This window comes from Lichenostomus cassidix, chromosome 13 (genome assembly GCF_008360975.1).
Source record: "Lichenostomus cassidix isolate B80296 chromosome 13, HeHo_3.0, whole genome shotgun sequence".
NCBI lineage: Eukaryota > Metazoa > Chordata > Aves > Passeriformes > Meliphagidae > Lichenostomus > Lichenostomus cassidix.
The window spans coordinates 2,783,349-2,807,670 of record NC_139494.1 but is presented as its reverse complement, the minus strand read 5'-3'; the positions used below and the strand labels follow the sequence as shown (position 1 = coordinate 2,807,670).

At 43.9% G+C, this 24,322-nt stretch overlaps 1 protein-coding gene across 9 annotated transcripts in view; it reads left to right on the top strand.

Moving 5' to 3' along the window:
• LOC146431079 (protocadherin alpha-C1-like) overlaps positions 1 to 24,322 on the top strand; it is a 157,125-nt gene that overhangs the window by 93,951 nt on the left and 38,852 nt on the right. The window lies entirely within an intron of this gene.

The window sequence follows — 24,322 nt, the reverse complement described above, 5'->3', positions numbered from 1 at the left end:
GCTTCTCTGGGCAATCTGTGCCAGAGCCTCACCACTTTCACAGGGAAGAATTTCTTCCTAATATCCCATCTAACCCTGTCCTCTGGCGGTGGGAACCCAATCCCCTTGTTCTAGAACTCCATACTCTTGCAAATAGTCTCTCTCCATCTTCCTTTTAGACTCCCTTCAGGTACCAGAAGGCTGCAGTTAGGTCATCCTGAAACTTCTCTTCTCCAGGCTGAATGATGCCAATTCTCCCAGGCATTTCTATGGGAGAGCTTCTCCATCCCTCTGATCACCTTGGTGCCTCCTCTGGACTCACTCCAACAGTTCCATGTCCTTCCTGTGCTGGGACCCCAGAGCTGGAGGCAGCACTGCAGGTGGGGTCTCACCTGAGCAGAGGGGCAGAATCCCCTCCTTTGATCTGCTGCCCACACTGCTGTTGATGTGGAATGTGTCTGATCTTTCCTTGAAATGCCTTGCTGAAGTGGAAAAAGGACTTGGTATTTGTTGTAAAGTGGTCTTTGTGTCATGCTTGATAGCCATTAAGAGCTGCTAAGGCTGGCTGAGTTACAAGCTTTTGAGAAATTATTGTTCACTCTACTTGGTAGATAATCACAGAAGCTGGAAAGCTCAGTTCCCTCTGAGTCCTGCCAGCAGAGAGCCCTGATCCAGCCAAGAGCTGGCAGGACCTTCTGATAATTGCAGTTGTATGATTGCAGCCCAGACCAAAGTTGAGGCTGGGGCTGGATCTGAGAACAGAGGATTGGGAAGGAAAAAACCCAACAAATGAACAAGTGCCCAGCCCAGGACCAGGGTGCAGGGAAGAGGAGGGTCCCTAACTTCAGCCCAGAAGGTTTAGAACTGTGAGTCCTGTGCAAGGTGGTGTTGAAGGCAGCACCTTGTCTGTGGCAGACTGTTGCCCAGTGTCATTAAAAACATGTTAAAGGAATGCAAGAAATTAAGAGAAGTGAACAAATAAGTATCAGAGATGAGTATAAATAGGCAGCTTAACTAAGTAATTCCATCATGCAACAGTATAGTAATTAAACAGAAGTATCACAATGGAAGATAATAGATAAAATATTTGATACCTCAGAAATCTAATAGCTTCTTTCTTTTAATAATTTTACCTGGAGTGAAGACGCTTTGTTTCAGAGAGATTCTAGCAAGGCTGAAGATTGTACAGCCTTTTGTATTTCAGCAGCATAAAAACCCAGAAGATAACTCATAAGTGTTAAAATTTGGCAGAGATCCCCTTGTGGGTGAGTTTATGTGCCAGAATTCTTGAATGAAGGACTAAAGGAGAACTGAAAGTCTTTGGTGAAAATACAATGTCAAAATTGCTCCCAGTGTATGTACAGCAGAACAGTAACTATGGTGCTCATGGTTAAAGGATCAAGTACCCAAATGACAGCACTGTGGATTGGTTTGTACCTCCCTGTCTTTCAAAACCTCTTTTTCTCTCTTTCTGCTTTCATTTTCTCCTCCCCAATGCTTGTCTCTTTTTCCTTACCTTCTCATGGGGTCTAGTCCCCACCCTCAGAAATATTTTCAGATTTCACTCTGATTTAAAATACATAAACCCCTGAGAGAGGGACCAGACCCAGTGTCTTGTTCTTACTGAATCAGCAGACAGAACCCCACTGCATTTTGTGTTCTTATAAACCTTGGCTTTGCTGTCTGAAGACTGTCTCTGTTTCCACAGAAATTGTTCCCCAGACCATTGTGTTAATGACTTGGGGGGGATATGTCCTTCTCCATGTACTGGACTTGAAGACCTCTAAACTTTAACACTATTCAGTGTGATAAAGAAACCTAAGAAGTATGCTGGTGTTCCTGGACATTATTTTAGTTTTTCCTCCTAACCACGTGGCCAGTAATAGTTTGTATTCCAAATGCGCAATCCTAAAATCTGTTCTCTAAAGAGCACGCTTTGCAAGGAATATTAAATGAGAAGAATCATGCTGAGACACTGCAGGTTTATCTGTTTGTGGAGGACAATGTTTTGATTAGTACAAGGAGAGGGGATTGATTTCAGTGGGTACATTTGATATCATCATCATCCCTGCTTATCACTCAGAGTCTCACATGTCCTGCTGTGGTTTCTCAGTTCAACGATGGAAGGAATACGCTGAGCTCAGCTGAGTCATTAAAAGCTGGAAGTTTGGTGTCATTTGAGGTGTAGCAGGGCTAGCAGGTGTGTTCTGTAAGGTTGGGAGATCTGTGCCCTTCTGAAAGGAGCAGCTGAGGAGCAGGCAGGGTAGCCTGTCCTCTGCATCCCACAGCCCCTGCCTGCAGTGCCTGAACAGGTACAAACCCTTTGGGTTTCCCTCAGTACACAAGAATGTTTCTGCCATGTGTATGATCCATGCAAAATGCATGAGGTAATTCTGCATTAATACTACAGCACTAACTCATGCAGAACACCGGATATAGTCCAGCTTTTAAAGGAATATTTCATTAGGTCAATCACTCTGATCTATTCAGTAAGAACTCTCGTGCTCAAGGAAACAAATATTAAACCCTTACTGAATTCAAAGCATAAATATTTTGTGTCACTAAGGTTTTAAGAATTCCAAAGGGAAGTTTGAAAACAGATTTGCTTAATGCTTACTTTAAAATCCCCAAATACTCATCTCCCTTCAGCACCTAGTGCAAATAATAAATTATGCATGTGCATATGTACCTTATTGCTTGAGAATACCCAAGTATTCTTTTCAGCAGTGCTTTAAACCTTGCTGTGGCCATTTGAGCCCAGATATTGCTGACATCTTAGAAACCAATTAAGATACTTGCCAAAAATCATGAAGTCCCTGATGCAGCAGTGAACAGAATCCAGCTCCCCTGACTTCCTGCTTTTATGGCATGTAATCAACTGCTTCCTCCTCCATCTTGCTTTTGTCTTGTCCTGATTTCTAAAGCCTCAGCTAAAGTTTAGCTCCAGGGTGCTTTTTTCCCTTCTTGTTACTGCATGAGGGCCACTGCTTCTCAGGCCTTCCGGTCATAATCTGCCTCACCTCCTGCATTGCTTTTCCCTTTTCCTTTGCTTTCCCCTCCCAGTACTCTCAGGTGCTGAACTTGTTGCACTGGTGAATCTGACAGAGTTGTCACAGCAGTGTTGAAGCTGGGCATGCAGGTGATCACCTGGGCAGCTGTGATCAGTGCCTTTCCATCATCATCATCTCAGTACCTTGGCCACTGTTTCACCCTGAGGTGTGCCTGTCAGCCTGCACAGCACAGGAGATTTTTCATGCCATGCTGCCAAATCCTTTTTTAATACTGTGTTTGACATGGCAGTTCTTTTATTTCCTAAAGACTGTTCACCACTGCCTCATTCTGTGCCACTGCACCCACCCAGGGAATGAATTGAGAGATGTTGCTGACTGCTCCCATCTCATCTCCCTCCTACTCTGCTCCTTCCAGCCCCTCCAGCTGCCTGCAGCAAGTCCTGTTCTCCAGCAGCAATAGCAGAGAGTGAGGAAAGGTGAAGGAGCATGCAGGAGCTGGAGTTGGTGTCTGTATAGAAGTAGGGAAGTGGACTTGGGGCAGAGACCTAATACAGCTGTGCCTCATCCCTTTCTTAAAGTCACTCTGGATTGTAAGAACTATTATTTCTTTTTCCTCTCTGGGCCCTTCCACAGAGTGTTGCGTGTGTTTTTGTTTTAACTTGGTTGCTCACAGCATCTTCTGGCTATTGCAAAGTCTCATCCTCTCAGATTGAACCCTTATCCTCTCAAGGTCTGACCTTGTGTGCAAATTCAGTCTTGTGCAGAAGAATCTGGAAATATTGTGTAGGAAATTGGGATTACAGAAGTGAGCGTAAGATTTTTGTGGCAGGGAAAAGTGATTTTCTCTGCAAAATCCCTAAAGTTTTCTCATTTTCTTACTAGCTTTTGCATACTCACACCCACAGACTCCCAAGAACCAGCTCAAGTGCCTGATGGTCACTGGTGACCAGGATCCCTTGTGTGCAATGCTGTGGGACAAGGGACATTGGCTCTCCTTGGCTGTCACAGTCTCAGTTGTGACAAGAGACTGATCTGGAATTTGTCATTGATTCCCATTGGCAATGGGTACTCTTTGGGATCTTTTGCATCATTGTTTCATTTCACCTTTTATAGTCTTAAGTACAATTCTTTAACCTCATGGTTCCATGGTTCTCTTGTTTCTCCCCTGTGTGTCTTAAGGCTCCAGTTCTCTTCTCCATCTTTTTGACACCTCATTTTAGGTAATTTTCCTCCTCTTCATTCATTTGGATTAAAACCTCATATAGGATCCTTGGTAGCAATTAATGCATTACTTTCCTGTTATTCCTTATTTTGTATTTTCTTCATGTGCTTGCATATTTGCACACACTTAGTCATACTGTCTATGTACTAGTAATAAATATATATATATATATTTTGCAAATCTCTGCATGTGAAAGGAAAGAAAATAAATAGGTACAGGTATACTACCATGGATTACTGACAGGAAAAATTCAGATTAGTTACAGGTAATGAACTCAAACTATTGATAAAGTGTTCACAAGTAATGAGGGAGCTAAACTGTTGTTGGGTTTTGATTTGGTTTGGTTTTGTTCGGGTTTTTTTTGCATAGAATTATTGTCACATTATTTTGGTATGTTATCAGGTACTACTTGGAAATACACAGTTGGAATCCAGTTCTCTGTGCTGTTCTGATGACCTTATTAAATATGACTGAGATTGTAAAGTACAGTAAAGGGCATAAAATGGCTGGCATGTGGATTCCAAGTCAACAGAGAAAAAATCCCAAGCTTTTGCCTGTCTATTTTAGGGGAGAGTTGGGAGCAAGGAGGGTGTGGAATCCCAGTGTGTGCCAGCACCCTGGAGAGAAACACAAATATAAAACAAAATCATTTAGCAGAGAGTGTAAGTCAGGGTCAAATGCTGCTGGTGGTTCTGCTGAGTAAGGAAATCAATGGGACGTGTCCTGAGGTCAGATAATATCAGCAGAATCTGCAGTATTAACATTTTGCCCACCATATACATAGCTATAGGTTATAAATAGTCCGAGAACAGCGCAGTTTGGGCAGAAGGATTTTTGTAATAGGATTTGAAGTAAAAATCTTCTAAGCTCAGAAATGCCTGCTGAGAATTAGCAAACAAAATGAAATATTTTCCTGCCCTACTTTCCTTGCTTAGCCATTCCCGTGCAGACACATGAAATACAGAAAGCTGTGGAGCAGAATACTGGTCTTATTAAAAAATCCTCACATATTCAGTATGTTTTATGGTGCCTGTGCTCTAATCCCCTCCTGCCTCCTTTATGGCTCTCAGCTCCTCTTTAAACTAGTTGAAGGGGTTTAATTTTCTATCGGCTACATGAGATGTGGCACATGTATCAGAATTTCAGGCAAAGATCTGCAGCTGAAAGTGCAGCTACAAGAGGGGTAAGAGTAGAGGGTCCTTGGGATTTGCCCATGTTGCACAGCAAAGCCTTTCCCATTTGTGTTAAAAGCTGCATGGATTCTGTGATGGAGATTTTCCTCAAGAGGAGGAAAGAGAGGAAGAGGAGACTGAGGGCAGACCTGACAGCAGTCTGCAACTTTCTCATGAGGGACAGGCACTGATCTCTTCTCTCTGGTCACCAGTGACAGGAGGGCAGCTTTAGGAAAGTGTTCTTCACCCAGTGAGTGTTGGGGCACTGAACAGGCTCCCCAGGGAATGGTCATGGCACCAAACCTGCCAGAATGCAAGGAGTGTTTGGACAACGCTCTCAGGCACAGGGTGGGATTTTTGGGGTGTCTATGCAGGGCCAGGAGTTGGACTTAATGATCCTTATGGTCCCTTGCAGCTCAGGATATTCTGTGATTATTTGTCCTTGGGGTCAAGTTTCTTCCTTCCCACCATATAGAGAATTGCAAGCCTCAACAATGACTAATCCTGAGCCCACCATGAAAGGCTGGAAGCAGACATGCAGAGGTTCACTCCACACCATATCTGCCTTGTCTATTGTGGCAGGTGTGGTGAATAAAACCTGTGGTGGTGAGCTCCAGAAGCCCAGAGCAACACCTTCATTGTTCCTTTTTTTGCTCATCCATTCTACAGCAAGGAATTTCCATGATAGATAGATATCTCTGCCTTATCAGGCTTGGTGATGGTTGAGCCTCTGGCTGCAGAAAGCTTGGGACTTTTGTCTGACTGCACCAGTCAGAGGTAGAGGTCATGATTTGCTTCACTTCTATATTTTAAAAACCATAACTGTAATGATTTGATTTTCTGGCAAATTTGACATTGACTTTGTCCAACATCAAGAAAAGAGCAATCAAGCAGTTAATTCTAAAATATAACCTTGAAAGGGAAAGTCATTGCTACACTTTCAAGTCTGATTAAGTAGAACTTGTTCTACTAATTTGAGAGATTTAGGGCAGCTCTGTACAACTCAGTATAGGAGCATTTTGGGTCTGGTTTTAGATTGAGAAAATCTGCCCATCACTTCTCTGCAGCTTTACATATTTAATTTCAGGAGCAAGTTAAGAATTTCTTGGTGGTTCGAAACAAACCCTTGTAGCTCAGATCTGACCTCCCATACAGCTTTGGAGTAGAGATGTAGAATAAGAAGGAAGGAATTCTTCCTTGTGAGGTTGCTGAGGCCCTGGCACAGCTTCCCCAGAGGAGCTGTGGCTGCTCCTGGATCCCTGGAAGTGTCCAAGGCCAGGCTTGACAGAGCTTGGAACAACCTGGTCTAGTCAAAGGTGCCCCAGCCCATGGCAGGAATGAGATGAACTTTAAGACCCATGCCAACCCAAACCATTCTGTGACTCTATTATTCCACGTGTCATGGAGAAAAAAGGGTAGAACTGTGACTCAGCTGCTGGAAAAAATTTTGAGCAACATGAACACGGCTTAGTTGTATCCATTGGATCACCCATCCATCCATCCATCCATCCATCTTCCAGTTGTGCATCTTAGCTTTGTACCTGTGTCATGGGTGCACTGGAGTGGCTGCAGTGAATGTATATTGGAATGTATTCCTGTCTAGGGAGTAAGCACAAAACACTTAAGTCATATTTAAATTGTCACATGGGACTGACTTTGCATGCAGGTCTGGTTTGTTGAGAATGCACCTGATATTACAGCCCAGTTATAGGTTAATAGGTTAATGCCTGCTTCAGCTGGTGTTTTGAAATTACCAGGAAGCAAAGTGACAGCAGGTGTGAGAGGGGTGAGTTTGGGTTGGGCTCTCTCTCCCTCTCTCAGTGAAAGGTCTGCAACATTTTAGAAGTGTTAAGGACAGATTACGTAGTCTTGTAAAAGAAAGTTGCAGTGAAAGTATCTGTGAGTAACAAAAGCATGAGTTAACCATTCAATACAAGGGGTAATCCTGTTAGTACCTTATCAGGGCAGTTGCTAAAGAAAGGAGATTTTCACATCGTTGTTTTGTGGCTCTGAACTGAATATGATTGCCCAAATACAGGGCTTAATAAATTAAGCATTGGAATCAAAACTTAAGATACACTTTTATGACTTAAATTTATCATTCTGTGGCTTGATGTACTTTCCTGGACTAAGAGAATTCAAGGAGATGTTATTAGGAAATGCAACAAACCTGGAAAACCCATTAGGTGAGCAGCAGAGCAAAAAAGAAAAGTGCAAATTAAGGAGGAGAAAACACCAACCTCCCAAAAAGCAAAATCTGATCCAGCACAAGGTGTGCAGGTTACAGTTAGGGCATTGACAGTCAATACTTCTAACAGACTCAAAGGCAAACTCAGGTCATCATTATTTCAAACCTACAGGATTGCCAGCTCCTTGTTAGATACAAACCAGGCAGATTCAGGTTTAAGTTGTTAACTTCTAAGAGACACTCAGGGGTAGGCAGGGAGTACAAATAAAGGTATTAGATGTAGCTCAGCATGTGTTTTCAAGAGAGGGAATCCACAGTACCTGGGTACCTGTACAGCCTTTAATAATACAATCCTGATCTCTTTTCCTTATTGAAGAGGAGCACTGACAGGCTCTAAAGAAAATGCCTTTGGTCTTCCTCAGCAGTGAAGAAGGTGACTGTTCCTCATATTACTCCTTCCCTGTACTTTTGATTCTTGCCCTCTCTTTTTACACCTAGCTCTCCATTTCCATTGGTTCTGTGCCACTGTTTGGTGCTTAGCTTCCTACTTTATCTGAATTGTGTAGACAAAAATGAAAGGAAAAGGAGACATCAGCATACCTTATCAGCATTATTTTGGAACACAGTGTATTTCTTGTATAGCCACAAGGACAAATGCAAAGCTCCTAGGATGTTGAGGAGAAAGAAATATGGAAAATCAACAGAAAGGGAGAAAGTAAGTGGGCATCCTCTAGCTTATGATGAAGGCTCTTAGGGAATTGAGGACAGAAGTTAGAACTCCTTAAAGCAGAAAACTAAATTGAATCTTCAGTTTCTGGGCAATTGCTTTTTCCATTATGAATTTGTATGTACATATTTGGTTAAATATTCAGATACAGTTTCAGGAGTGTCAGAGCTACCTTGTAGCCTTAGCCCAGTTCTTCTCAAACTCTAAAGAGGGCTGTGCAAGACATGTGAATATAAGTATGGAGAAAGGCAGTAGCCAGAGCTGAGAAACAAATTAAATTATAATCACAGGGAAGAGACTTGTTTGACTACAGTGTGTCTCACGACCAGTTCACTGAGCTGAAATTTAGTGGTGATTGCTTGACCTGAAGGATCACAGCCTGCGTGGAAGAGTCATAAAGACTGTCTCTAAACAGAGACAGTGGTGATAAAGGAAAACTCACTAACCAAAACCTTCAAGAAAATATTTGGCAGTAGAAGTAACACTTACAGGCTGGGTGGTGACTTTAGAAAGGTGAAAGTTATTTTGTTAGTGTCCAAGCTGTTAATGTCCTTCCATTTAGAATGGCACAGTGTGTGACATTATGTGCGATAAATTACGAAAGCATTTTTAAGTCATCAGAAAAAATATAGCAGAAGACAAGCAGAATGAGTCAGACATATCCATCCTTAAAATTTAGACTAGAAGTGAGAAATAATTTAATGTGCTCTGGCGATCAGGAAAGAAATTTTTTTCTGTGTATCTTTGTGTTTTATCTCAATTGAAATTTATCACACCAATCCCTCTCCATACCCCAACCCCAATTTCTTTACGTGACATTTTCTAGAACAAGCGAGTACATTGCTGCAAAGAAATTGTGACCTAAATACAAACAGGATTTTTTCTGGCTGTTTAGCAGCCTTGGTTCCCATAACAGCGATGTTTTAAATAGCCTGGCTTCCGATGCTTGTGATACAAAAAGAAATTCTCACCAGTTAGGTTCCTACCAATGGAAAAATGGATTTAAGGAAAGACAAGAAAGAATAAAGCCAATCCAACTGAGCAATTTGGCACTGGAGCTGTCTATTTCAAACAAGGGAGAGGCAGGTTCCAAATGAAAAGATGACTTGTCAACAAGTAATTCAAGTGTGGAAGATGACTGGGACATAGGAGCAAAGAAGCTGGGTGCAGAAATAAGTAGTTCATATTACCTCAGGGAGGCATTTTGCAGGTTTTTTTAGGAAAAGTGGAAATCCCACATCCCCAGGAAATTCCATGCAGAGAATGCAAACGATATCCTGCCTTTATATTGGCATGTCTCTAGGCAGTACCTTCCTGCTCTGATAGTCCTTGAGGCAGGGAAGTCACCAGAAAAACCCTGTTCAGTCTCCTTCAGAGAACAGTGACAGAGCCAGCTCACTGCAGTAAGCAGGGTGCAGAAGATTGCAGGAATCCTAAGAACATGAAGTGAAAGATGGGGTTGAACTGAAGAAGTTGTGTGTCTCCTTAAAATACCGAAATGTTTTCTTCCATAGACCTCATAAGTACCCAAGGACTAGAAGATGGTGCTGGTCATCCATCTCACAGGAAAAAACTGTCTGTAAGAAACTGCACAAACTCAACATTCCCTTAATATTTATTGGCATTGTTTTCCACTTTGGTTGATGTAATCTGGCCTATGACTGATGGATGTTCCTTTCCCTGGACTTGATTTAATTCTGAGTAAGGCAGACAAATTGCAGGCACCAAAACCAAGCAGGCACACAGAGAAAATCTAGTTTTTTCTAGAGGATACACCATTTATCTGTTTGTTAATGGCTAAACTATGGATTTTGTGGACTTGTCTCCATATTTTTGCACACAGTAGGCAGAAATTGTGTGTGTGTTTATACAGTATTCAAGCAATCTCATTGATACTGAAAATCTATGTGCTGCAAAGTACATGCAGGAATTTGGAGTCTAGTGCTTGGAGCTGCTGTCTTCCCATCAGTTTAGAAAGGATCTACGTCATGACACTGAGTCACTGAATTTGATGTTTAAGGGAAATGAATTACTGAAGGTGAAATTGTTTACAAAGCAGTAAAATGTCTTTTCAGATGTCAGAGCCTTGGAGTTCTTCAGTTTACATGTTGTACTTTCACATCTTTCTGGTTTCTAATATGTCTTTCTCTCTGCTTTTGCTATATGAGACTCAGAAAAAGCCAGAGGAGGGACTTTGCCTAGTGTTCTGCAGTGAAGCAAATTGAACACAAATTTATTGCTGCCCAAGCAAATTTATGAGATCCTTGTTACAACTTTATAGAAAAATATTACTTGTGTAAGTGTGATTTGAAATGGATGATCTTTCCAAGGGCCTAAATACCTACAGAACTGTATCTGTATATAATTGTATCATTACCAAGAGGAAAATCTGCACAGACACATTTCTGTAGCACTGCATCAGGCTGCTACTAATTCAGGCATATCTATATGTAGAACTGTTTCAAGAAAGACTTGCAGAGAAATGTGAGGATTTTCCATATTAAAATAGCTATATTACTATAGCTGCTGGGATAGATATGTATCAATTTATAACTATCTTGATATTTACTTGATTTTCTTGTGTAGGACTTGATAAAATCAGTATTTTTTTGCTCCACCTGTATGTTTGTACTTGCACCATTTAATTTAGCCGAGCTAATTAAAGAGGTGCAGTTTTTGTATGTCAGCAAATACCAGAGGCCTGAGTATATAGACACTGCATACAGGCAGGATCCAGTCACTCCAGGGGTTATCAGGTTCATCCGCTGGTTTTGCTGCAGGGATGAATTCTGATTCTCCTGCTTGTGTGCATTGTTCTGAACTCAATGGGTACATTTTTCTTTAGTGAGTTTTGAAGGTGTTTCAAAATTTTAATGCTCAGATGAAATTTCAAGAAATTACTGCAGAGCAAAACTCTGGGAAAAAGAGAACTGGGAAGCCCCTAAGCCTTGAATCAATTGAAACTGAAATTACATTTTTCTGTGTTTCAATTTTTCTATATTACTAGAAAAATCAATATTACTAGACCAGATCCTGAAGTGTTTCCTCAAACTGAAGTTTTTCCTGAATTAGAAATCATAGCCTGAAGGACTGACTCAGCATTAACACAGAAGCTGATGGAAATAGCTAAAATTATTGTGACCATTGATGAATTTTATATAGATTTAAAAGGACTTGGAGAACATTTAATCAGAACAGAACACATTTCACAGTAACACTTATCCACTGTGTAGTCAGCATAAACTTCATAAAGCAAGCATTTTGAGAAAGACTGTGACATTTGTACAGTGTTACTGTAAATAAGCCAAGCTATAGTATTAATTTATACAATGATTATCAGAGTAGTATTTCATTGGTGCTATAAAACTTGCAAAAAAGGCAAGAAGCCAGACAGTCCTAGATCTAACAACTCTGAAAGTAGGAAAAACATTTTCTAAGAACTTGAGCTTTAGAGACATGTTTCATGGGAATGAAAATATTATGGAATATGTGCGTATTATCTCAGTTCAGTTTTATGTTCTGTGGTGTTTTGCAAGACTTTGGCTGTACAGTCTTGGTTGTCCACTGAAAGACAGGGCATGAGGAAAGATGAACCGAGGTAATGTGTCAATAGTGAGGTGGGCCAGGATTTGAAGTTTTCTGGAGCCCTTCTTTGTTGAAATACACTAGAGCAGAGCTTGAATGTCTATCAAAAGCAACTCATTGAGGTCCAGAAACAGTGTGAAAGATTCTTTGCTGGTATTAAACCCCTCTGGATGTGTGACTGGTGTGTTTCATTCACAGAGAGTAAAATCAGCTTGTGGCTAGAAAGCTTTTGCCTACAGAGCTGAGTTTTAGCTTCCCACCACCCCCTGGTCATGGGCATTGTCCTTTTCCTGGAGAGTCTTTATCAGCAGGCTCTGGAAGGCAGAGCCTTAGATCTTGCCAATGTTGCTGTGGCTTTTGGCCTTTTATTGTTGTTTTGTGTGTTTATTACAGGACTTTGTGGGTGTAAACTGGTGGTGTGGGGCAGAGATGATCAGTGGACTGTCTGGGTGAAATCACTCTGTGATTGTTTGGAAAACTGAGGGTGTCTCACTTCAGGCTTCTGTCTTACATGGTGGCTGCAAGTTGGTTTGACTCATGGCTGTATAGTCCACGTATGTTACTGCTGATATAACTTAACTTTTTATTGCTTTCAGCAGGGTATTGGGTTCTTTGATGGGTGGGGTTTTCTTTTTTGTTTTGGTTGGTTGGGTTTTTGTTGTTTTCTGTCGTTTGGCTTTTTTTTTTTTTTGGTGAAACTGTCTAGGCATTTTGTTCTGAATCTGTGAATACTGTGGTCTTGAAGGTGGGTCCCTAGCCAAAAATTTAAAGTTAATTTTTTTCTAAGTGTTTGGCTCCTGACAACTGGTTGAAATGGGCAATTTTCCAGGTTTTCTAGGCACTTGGCATCTCTATCTGCTCTTGTTGGTCTGCCCAGACCAACATTTATCCTACTTAAAAATATAAACCGGGTTGGGTGGTTTGACAGCCGTAATTGCAGACACTGGGGTACTGGGCACATTAGAATAAATATGAGGGCAAATATTTGGGCCACAAAAAGGGGCTGAGAATAAAGGAACCATCAGCCAAAATGGGGTAATGTTGTCTCTTCTGGCAGAGGTGGCCACAGGTAAAAGCTGATAGACTGGGATAGTTCTCAGTGATTCTGAGTCAGAATGAGGGCAGTTGTGCTCCAGGGTTTGTGCATCAGATATGTTAGAGTAAAAACTTTAGAGACTTACAGTGTTCTGAAAAATCAGCCTGCATGGTGAGGGTTGGCCAGGCCAACAAAGGGCAATGAGAGAGGTTTTAGCTGAATGTTGGGGTCACCCCCTCCCCTTGATAGACCAGCCCAATCCAGAAATGATTTTTTTGGGTGTGCCAAAAGACTTTGTGGGGGAAAAAAAAAAAACCAACAGAGAAAGAAACACTAGTAGAGAAGCAGTTTCTGCACTGGGTAGTAGGTACCGCATAGTTGCACACCTGAAGGACTATATCCTATGGTTTGTCTCATTCAGTCTCTCAGCTTAGTGACATAGGTGGTGTATGAATGAAAGCTTAAGTTTATTGTCTTTGCAGTTTGTGACTTTGGGGTAAAACTCATTGCAGGTGCAGCATCTTCACCCCCACTGCTGAGTTTGTTCAATTTCGTGACCGTTTTCCTCCTCTGTCACAAGGGTAGAGGAGGAAAAAACTGGAACTGGGAAACAGATCATGTTCCATCTTCTCTGCAGCTGCACCTGCTCACCTTGAGCCTGTGTATTGCATTGGACGAGAAACTGAAGCTCACCTTAAATGCTCGTAACTCATGGGTGTGACTTGCAGAATTCTCTCAGCCGAGCGGAGGTGGGTGGAAGCAGCGCAGGGGTGCCCATAGAGGTTGGGCAGGGGGATGATGCTGCAGCAAGGATGAATCTCCGAAGGAGCAAAGGGGCAGGTCTCCAAGAAGGAGGTCGTCAAACCCACTGCAGCAACGCACAGACGGCACCAGACCTGGCTGGTAGCCCATTTTATTTCGGAGCCCTGCGCTGATTTAACCCTGTCGAGCGGATGTACTTTAGCGCTGCAGCAGCAGGTCCACAAGTGAATGCAGTTGTCAGCTCCCCCAGCCGCCTCCCCGCGCCCCCAAAGCTTCAGCAGCGAAGCCAGGGCGGAGACGAGGAGCGGCGGGGACGGCACAGGAGCCGCGCCCCTCCAGGCTGGGCGGCCGGAGCCCGCGGCCACCGGCGCCGAGGGTCCCGGAGCTCGGCGGGGCCGCAACACGTGGGCGCGGGGGCGCGGCGGGGCGGCAGCGCGGGCTCCGGGCGGGGCGCGGGGGCGGTGCCCGCCGTGCCGCTGTTCCCGGCCCAGGTGCTGAACCGGCGCCAGCCGCGGCTTAGCGTCCACCCCCGCCTCCTCCCGCGCAGCAGCTGGAGCAGGAGAAAGCGGATCCGGCAAGTCCCGGTCCCTCCTCCTTCCTCCTCCTCCTCATCCTCCTGAGAGCCGCCGGAGGGAGAGAGGTGGAAGGCGCCGCTTCGCGCAGCCGGCGAGCATGGAGCGGGCGGCGGCGGGGCCGGAGGCGGCCGGCGGCTGCCGCTCGCCGCTTGCATGAGGCGGCCGGGCGGCGGCGGGGAGTGAGGCCGGGCCGGGGCCGGGCTCGGCGGCTCCGGGCTCCGGCTGCTCCCGCACGCACCCCCCCGCCCCGGCCATGGCGGCGGCTGCTCGGCGGAGCCGCGGCGGGGCGGCGGTGCTGGGCCCGCTGCTGCTGCTGGGGCTGTGCGCCGGGCGGGCGGCGGGCGGGCAGCTCCGCTACTCGGTGCGGGAGGAGCTGCCGCACGGCGCCCTCGTGGGCAGCGTGGCGAGCGACCTGGGCGTGGATCCGCGGCGGCTGGCGGCGAGGGGAGCGCGGATCACCTCGGGCAGCGGCCGGCAGTACCTGGAGTTGGAGCTGGGCCGCGGGACGCTGCTGGTGCGGGAGCGCATGGACCGCGAGGCACTCTGCGAGCTGAGCCCGTCCTGCTTCCTCAGCCTGGAGTTGGTCATCGAGCAGCCCATTGAGGTGCACAACGTGGAGGTGGAGGTGCTGGACATCAATGACAACGCGCCGCGGTTCCCCCGCCAGGATTACCGGCTGGAGATCAGTGAGTCTGCCGTGCCCGGGGCCCGTTTCCACATTGAGAGTGTCCAGGACCCTGATGTGGGCACCAACTCTGTGCAGAACTATCTGCTCAGCCCCAATCGCCACTTTGCCCTGGACCTTAAAGGCTTCCAGAGTGGCAGCAAACTCCTGGAGCTAGTGCTGCAGCAGCCACTGGACCGGGAGCAGAGTGCCCTGCAGCAGCTGGTGCTGACTGCTGTGGATGGTGGGGATCCCCCCAAGTCTGGTACAGCCCAGATCTCCGTGAGAGTTGTGGATACCAATGACAACCCACCTGCCTTTGACCGCTCCACCTACACCGTGAGCCTTTTGGAGAACTCCCTGCCTGGCACACTAGTGGTCAAACTGAATGCCTCAGACCCTGATGAGGGCTCTAACGGGGATGTGATCTACTCCTTTGGCAGCTACACCCCACAGAAGGTGAGACAGCTCTTTAGCGTGGACCCACATTCAGGGGAGGTGCGGGTTAATGGCACTTTGGACTATGAGGAGGCATCCTCCTATGAGATCTATGTACAAGCCACTGATCAGGGCCCTGTCTCTTTGGCTGGGCACTGCAAGGTGCTGGTCAACATTGTGGATGTTAATGATAATGTTCCTGAAGTGGAGCTGACCTCCCTGTACAGCCCAGTGCCAGAGGATGCAAGGTCAGGAACTGTGGTGGCCCTGATGAGTGTCACTGACCAGGACTCAGGGCTGAACAGGCAGGTGAGCCTGCGCATTCCCCCCGGCCTCCCCTTCGCTCTCAACTCCTTCAAGAACTCCTACACCTTGGTCACCCATGGCAAACTGGACCACGAGAAAGCAGCAGCCTACAATATCACAGTTACTGCTACTGATTCTGGGAGCCCCCCTCTGTCCTCCCAGAAGGTGATCCATGTGGAGATCTCCGACATCAATGACAATCCTCCACGCTTCGAGGAACCTGTGTACTCGGTTTACATCCCTGAGAACAACCCCCTTGGAGCCTTCCTGTGCACTATTAAAGCCACCGACCCAGATGTCGCCGAAAATGCCTATGTGTCCTATTCTCTCCTAGATGGAGAGATTGAAGGGCTACCAGTTGCTTCCTATGTCTCCATTAAATCCGATAGTGGCAACATGTATGCTGTCAGGTCCTTTGACTATGAGACACTAAGGGAGTTCCAGGTGATTGTTCAGGCTCAGGATGCTGGGACCCCACCACTGAGCAGCACTGTCACTGTCTACATCTACGTGGTGGATGAGAATGACCATGCTCCACAGATTCTGTATCCTACCTCAACCAACACTTCAGCAGCCCTGGAGATGATCCCACGCTCGGCATATGCTGGATATTTGGTAACCAAAATTATAGCCATTGATGGGGACTCAGGACAAAATGCCTGGTTGTTCTTCTACCTGGTGCAAACCTCAGATCCAGGTTTATTCAGGATAGAGCTCCATACTGGGGAGATTAGGACTACTCGCAAACTGGGGGAGGACAGCACACCTACTTTCAACCTGACAGTGGAGGTGAGAGACAATGGAGAGCCATCGATGTCCTCATCAGTAGCCATCACTGTTGCTGTGGTGGACAGAGTTTCCAAAATCATCCCCGATAGAAGAAGACACTTTAAAAGTCCAAGCAATTACTCAGAGGTCACTCTTTATCTCATTATCGCTTTGAGCGCCATCTCCTTCGTTTTCCTTTTCACAATCATTGGGCTTACTATAATCAAGTGCTACAGATACAGTCTGTATGGGAGCTCCTGCTGTGCAGGGTGCTGTACGGTCAGAGAACGGAGCCCTGCTGAAATGTACAAGCAGGCCAACAACAACATTGATGCTAGATTGCCCCCAGGTTTAAAAGTACAGCCCCATTTCATTGAAGTGAGGGGCAATGGGTCTCTCACTAAGACCTACTGCTATAAAGCATGCCTGACTGCAGGATCAGGAAGTGACACTTTCATGTTTTACAATACCTGTGGCCCAACAGGAACTACGGGTCCCTCTGCAGTGGTGGCTGAGAGGCATCTGACAGGACAAAGTGGGCAGAGTGCACAAAACCTGATCATACTTAGAAATGACTCCATTACTCCTAATGAGGTGAGGCTGCATTGATGAATGGTCTGCACAGCGCTCTGAGCAAATCTGTACTCAAACAGAGGTTCCAGTTGGAAAACTGAGATGAAGCATATTCCCTGTGGGGCTTTCTGACACTCAGCTATGAAACTTGGTTGTAATGAATCTAATCTATGCCATGCATTTTGTTTCTAGGTAAATACTGAGACTTTCAGGGTCCAGTTGGTAAGTTCAGTACGTGCATCTGTTGTTAGAGATTCATTTTTGCAGCATGTGCTGTACTGAATATTGCATTCTTTCCCTGTTCTCTTTCAGGTCTAAAATTGCTTGCTGCTACAGAATGCTAGGGAATGACACATCTAGTCTGACAGTTTTGATGGTAAAACTCATATTGCAGGAGAAAAAAAAAAAATCAGTGATTAGCCTTGAAATCAAAAGGTTACTTTATGGCAGTTATGGATGTTTGGTGCTTTGCTGTCTTCATACCTAAGTTAATCTGTTGAACTTATCAAAGCATATTATTGCAATGATCTTACTAATGTGAGCATCTTTTAGTTGTCTGAAAACTGCAATCCCTCCTTTGATAATGTTTGTTGTACCCAGTGCTGCATTTTATGCTTTCTGGCCTGTGACAGCCCAGTGACACCTTTGCAGAGAATTACAGCAAGTTACCATCATTAAGTTACAGAGTAACAACTTCAAACCTGCTGGGTTGCCGTTAAAAATTGTTTAATACCTATGGTTTGACCAGCTGTGTATTAACCTTTGCAATATTTTCCCACAGTGAAGAATTAATGGTTGCTTTATACTAGTGTGCAGGAAGCCTGCAGTTGGTGTGTGGTTTGCATGATCTGTGCCATTCCTTTTTACACTTGTTGGGACTGAACTCAGAAGCACTCACAGGAGAGACTAATTCTGGTGCACAACAGGAAAATATTGCAATCACTGTGTGTTGTTTGTATCCCATAATCGTGGCAGGCATAAGATCAGTTTGTGCATTAATGTGTGTTATGCCCCAGGCATGGCAAAATTAGGTAAATAACTGGTGGAATAGAAAGGAGCCTGACTTGTGTATTCTTGCCACAGAAATAGAACTCAATTATTTACTTCTTTATACTTTTTCACATATGAACACGTTAGCATCTTTTGCAACTGTTTTTTAGTCAAGCTAAGATTCCCATATCTTAAGGTGCAGCAAGTCTTCCGTAAAAATGCTTTTAGAGTATTTTAGAGCATCAACATTAATTGATTTTAAATTAATGCATTTTTTTTTCCGTAAATCACAGTGGCAGGGTATGGGGAAGTACTTTTTCCCTTTCTGTGCAGTTTTTGTACCTTAAAATTTTTCTGACTGTAATACAATGTCTGGGATGTGTTTGCTACAGGAGGGAATAGGAGACATGCTCTATAAGCATATATGCTGAAGAATCAGAGTGAAATACACACTATATATCTGGTTTTTGGGGTGGGGAGGTGTGCAAGAAGAAAAGCAATAACTGAAAATGGCTTCGCTTGGGATGCAAGACCAGCAGGAAATCAGTTTAACAGATTTCTATCACATTGTGAGACTCACTCCATTAAATGCAATGAATTAGCAAGTTTTGTTTGCCTGTGCAGATCAGGCAGTGGCAGCAAAGCCAGCCCAAACTTGGAGTACAAAAGCAGAGAGATGTATAGAACAAACTGATGAATGCTGCCTGTGTGAAGTGATGATCTAAAAGGGGAATCAGTTATTCAACTAGTTCTGTATGATTTAAAGAGAGGTGAAGTTCTGACAAGTTCTACTCATCACAAGTTTTTTTCTTATGTCTCTTAACCTGCTTCTTGACCCATCCTGTGGTAGAACATTTTATGGAGATGTATCAATGCCATGTGCACATGAGGAAATGGGTAAATGTAATGGCATTCACTAATTACTGGTTCCTAGCTAATTACATACTAAAATTCAGGTCTCTCTCCTATTTCAAGCTCAGTGTTTGCACTGAAGATGCCATCAATTGCTTAGCAACACTGAATTCTACATTTTAAGGATAATGATCTTTGTATTATTAGATTTTCAGAGAACTGTGTTTCTCATTTTAGATAAAATGAACTTTGAATCAGCCTTTAAGAGCCTGTGCCTTCGCTTGTCAGGCATAGCAACAGGCAGTGTTGTCCTTGCACCAATTTACAAAGTCAGCCTCTGATCTGTGTGGTTTTTGGATAATGTGAACAGGTCCTTTTTTTTTCTTCCCCTGTTTTTGGAAAAGAATCTTCTACCAGTTGTTCAGTGATGAGGATGGGGCCAGGTGAATGGGTTTTCTATGAACATATAATCATACCTAGGGTTTCACAGTGGCTAGTGTTTTAAAATATGTTGTTTACACAGTGAGAGGAAAAACATTTCAAAGTTATTTGGCGTTAATCTTGGGAACATTTGGGGAAATAAGGTCTTTGTTTTTTCATATTTGCTGGTAAGGTCAAAGATGCTAATAATTACACTAAGTTGTGACAGACTTAATTGGGTCATTAGAATGATACAGTAGAAGTGAAAATCAGTGCAATAAGGTAAGGTAGGGATTTTTTTCTACCTGGTGAAGCTCTGATTCCTGTATGACTATTCCTTTCTTACTGCTGGTGTTGTGATGGTGGAATGGAAGCTCGTTTCTGCAAGATAGCCTCTGCTTCTGTGTTCACCCTGCTTACCTGCTTACCTCCTTTACAGGTTTATAAGTGTGACTCAGACCAAGGGTGTTTTGTAAAAGAGGAAATGTACTAATTCAGCTGCACAGAAAACCTTAGAGGCAGTTATTGCTGTCAGGAGGCTGGTGATAAGGGTAGCAATGTGGGGTTAATGGATATTGCTCTCTCATCAGATAACTACTGCAGGGGGACCAGGCAGGCAATGTAGGCAAAATAGAGGGATAAAAAAATACTGTGGCTTCATTTCTGCTACTTTGTGAGGTTATGGGAAGCCTGGATTCCTGTCTTTCCAAAGAGGGGTGCACACACTATGAAAAGGTTGTGTGTGAGGATGTGATTTAGTTGCTGGGCACTGCTGCAGTGATGATCTCTCATTTTCTGGAAGGATTTCAGTGCTGTAGCCTGGAGTCTGTTTCCTCATGTTCCTGTGAAGATGCTGAATGATGTCTGGGTAATGTCTGGTCCTTGCTTTGTCTTTTCATCTTCTTCTAACAGCCTGTGCAGTTAAGCTCATTTCTTATGTCTTGCATCTCATGACAGCCTTTTTCCTTCAACTCAGGAAATAACAATCAAACCAAAGTGTTTTACTGGGAGTTTTCTGTCCCAGAACACAGCCTGGCACATTCCTAATGAGGACTGAGCAGTCTGGATACTTGATACAACTTTATATTACACATTGTACCTTGTACCCTTTTTTTGTGTGGTGACACATGAGGCTGACAAAATATGATGTTTCCTGTGATGTTCAGAAATCGAGTGTGTTGCTCTATGGACACTTTTAAAGAAAGTGAAAAAACCTGCACATTGATGATGGTAAGACCCAGAGATTCACTGGAGTTTTAAAGCTGTTTGCTCTGCTTCTGGCTCTTTGTATTTTTAACTTCAAAACCAGCTTGCTAAACACATGTAAAAAAGAAAGCAACGTTTGAGTTGAGCACATTTTGATACTGCTTTAAATGCAAGCATGTTTTGAAGTGTCTAAACCTAGTAAACCCCCAGCATTGTTTGTAGCAGTCTGTCCAAGAGATTTCTCTCAGAGGATTTAAAGGTATTAATGGTGCAATATCTTACAATCTCAGTTCAAGAACTTAAGCCTTTAAGAGATTCTGCAGCCGTACTGACATTGAAAAGGTTAACTATAAATGTTTGTTCTTTTGTTTAATGGCAGTGGCTGAACCTGCTCGGCTAAGCAGGGACACTGCTCTGTGCTCCAGGGCAGTCAGGCGCTTGGTTGGAGGTTTCTGCTGTGCCAGCAGAAATTTGCATCCAAGATTAAGCAGAGGTGTTTTCCTTCTCTTGGAACTCATTAAATGTACTTTACAGATGCATTTGTCTGTTCCCTTCACCTCAGCTTTCTCAGAGTTAGGAATGCAAATGAGCATTCCCAGACTTTGGGCTTTTGAATTACACCTGTTTCCAGTTTCTTTTTTGATTTCTTGAATGATAAACACATAGTGAAATAGTTTGTTCTCCACATCAAGTTAATTCTAAACATTTACAGAAGGAAAGCAGGAATAGAAACTCTGTTTCCTCACACCTGTCAGCACTGTGTCACTGGAAAATAAGCAGAGCCTTATGAGGTCAGAGGTTCTAAAAGGCTTTTATTATGGCTTCAAAGCAGCTGCATTTGATAAATATACCTCATGTCATTCTGTTGTGCATTTGTGTGGAAATCAGAATAGAGTGGGATGTTTTCAGGAGTCTCAGCATCTGGTAACTGCTTGTAAATATTTGATTCTCACGTCTCTACCTCAAGCAGATTTTATTATAGCAAGCACTGAAGTGAAAGGCAGTGTTTGCATTGATCCATTGAATATGGGGTCAGGAAAATATTTTAAAAAGTTAAAACTTCCTTCTACCATAGGTACAAATTCTTACTGCATTGCAGTATTAACTAAAAAAGAGAACTGAGGGAAATGTTTGTAACAGTATATTTTCAACTAAATTTATTATCAATAAACCAGTGAAATGATTCTTCAATTAACACAGAAAACAACTGTGTGACATTTTACATGAGCTTTTTTGGTCCTCAGGTGGTTCTACCTTCATTTTGCTTATCAGACCTTCCCCATAGGGCTGGTTGTTTAAGACTAATAACATTAATGCTTGTGGTTATGTGGTTGGCAGAATGTAACCCTGGTGCCTGGAAGAGCCAGCAGGAGCAAACTGGTGGCATGAGGTGTTCACCTGGTGCAGTGACAACCAATTCTGTAGGCAGCTGGGTAGATTTTGACTCATCTCACACTATGATGATGTGTGCTGTAACGGAATCAGAAAAAGCAGCTGATGGGAGAAAAAGGGAATGGTTGATTACTTTTCTGCTGGATCATGGGATTTATTTCACCTCCTGACAGGACTGCTGGACTTGCTGCATGACCTCCAAAAATCTCTGCCTTGAACCTAGTAGAATGTGCTGGATTGTGATAAACAGGGTCTTGTAATGAGCTGTGAGCTGGGGAGGTAAAAGGAACAGTACTGTCTTCATCAGCATTGTGGGACAGAGTGTGGGGATATTCGACTGAGAAGCATCTGGACCACTTCAGAGCCAGTATTCCTCTCTGTGCTTCCTCTCTGCACTCTGCACACTTCCTGGTCAGCTGTGCCTTGTCCTGGTGGTGTTGGTTTATGACCCAGCTGCACATCTCTGATGGGTCACAGTCTGTGATGGGGCTTTGCAGAGCCCGTTGGGAGTTACTGTGCAGCTGCCTATCCCCTAGGAGTGTTTGGGGACTCAGCTCTGCTTTGAGCTGGGCCCCATTGTGTCGTGGCACAGTGACTTGTGCCCTGGGACAGCACTTGGCCCTGTGGCAGGGCTCAGGGAGTGGTCTGGTAAAGGTGGACTGTTCATAGCCAGAGATATAAACCAACCCAAGCGTGTAGAATGTGAATTCCTTGAGAATTTCTAAGAGGTAAGACTACTGCATCTGAGCTGGGGAAAGATATTACTGAATGGGTTTGCTTCTTCTACTGTGCAGGACTTCTAGTACTGGTCATGCTTTTTGCTTTGATAGTCCAGTCTCATTTGGAGATGTATTGAAACAATTTTCTCTTATGGCCAGAGAAACTGAAAGAATTACAGTCTGTAGCAGAACAAAAGGAGAAACCAGTCATGCTGACAAAACAGAAATTTCACTGATTTTGTCAGTTGCAGGACACTGACCTGTGGTAACACAAGGGTGGGACAAATGTGCCTCTTGCTGAGCTCTGAAACCACCCAGTCAAGCAGCAAGCACATGGCAAAACTGGGTGAGAATGGATCTGCACAAAGGCAGACTGCTGCCCAGCTGCCTCATGCTCTTGTTCTTCCTGTAAGGACTTTAAAAAGAAGTCATGGATACTGATTTTTTTAATACCCACACCCTTGACAGTCAACTGTGGCAATAGAACTTTCCACCTCCAGAGTATGTTTTTCTCATCCTGTCCCCTCCTTCCTTCTTCTACTTCTCCCTAAACTCCTAGCACTACACCCCTACCTAAAGAGTCATAGCAAAGTGAAAACTGTTTGGGATTAGCCACAAGGTGCTTTTGGATAGTAACCCTTGAAAATACCAGTTTCCTAATTTCTATTTTTCATATATTGACACAAGGAGTCTTGGTCCATGTATATGAAGTGAATAAATGATGAATTTCTAACTGATGAGTTTCTCCTGCCCTCATCACCCATTTAAGATCTGATGTCCCATTGCAAAGAGAACATAGATTTTTGTCTTCTAGCCAAGAGTTGGAAAGCTCTCATCTGAAACCCAAAAATCTATATACTGTTAGTGAATGGTCGTTTTCCTCTTTTCTCACTCCTACCCAACTTGTGTCAGATTTTTTCAGTGCTTTGAGGTTATCTCACTTTGTCTGTGTCTTTACTGGGACTGTGATGAGGTTCCTCCTCCCCACATTGCCTGTACAAGTTAGTAACCTGCACCTCTCAAACTGCAAAATAAAACAAAGGGGCTTTCCTCCCGTCCACCAGTTCCCCTGCAATAAAAAAAAAAAAACCAGCAGAAGAAAAGCCAAATCTTCTAGTGTCAGCACCCTTCATAGTCAAGAAAGGCAAGCTCAGGAGAGCATCTGATCAGGGTGTGTTGTTCTCTATCCTCTTTCATTGACTGTTACTATGTGGTTGACTTTAGGGTTGCTTTGACGTCCCTGGGACTGAGGCCAAAATGGAATTAATCAGAAAAGACTAGAACCATGCATAATAAGCTTCTTGTCAAACCACTTTCTGCTAAACTCAGCAGAACCTGAGCATGACAGAGAACAGGGGCTAAATGGGAAGGAAATTGCTAGCACAGATGTTTAATGTGTGGTTGCAAATAGCAGCCTCCTCCCTTTGGTGTAACTCAAACCCTAAAGAATACTTGCATGTGCATCATCCAAGAGCATCTCAGTCTTGAGTGATGCTGGACCTGGGAAGTATGGTGATAGAGCAATACTGTAAGTTGTAATTGCTCCATTTTTGTTTGAATAAAACCTATTGATCCAGGGAAAAGCATACTCCAAACCTCAGGAGGAGAGACAGAGTTGGCTTTAAATTATTCAGAACATTCAACACTTTCTTTTTCTCTTTCAAGTAATGGGGTCAAATTCATTTCTGATCTGCCTCCAATAATTTGAAGAGAATTAAACCATTACTGTCATTTATT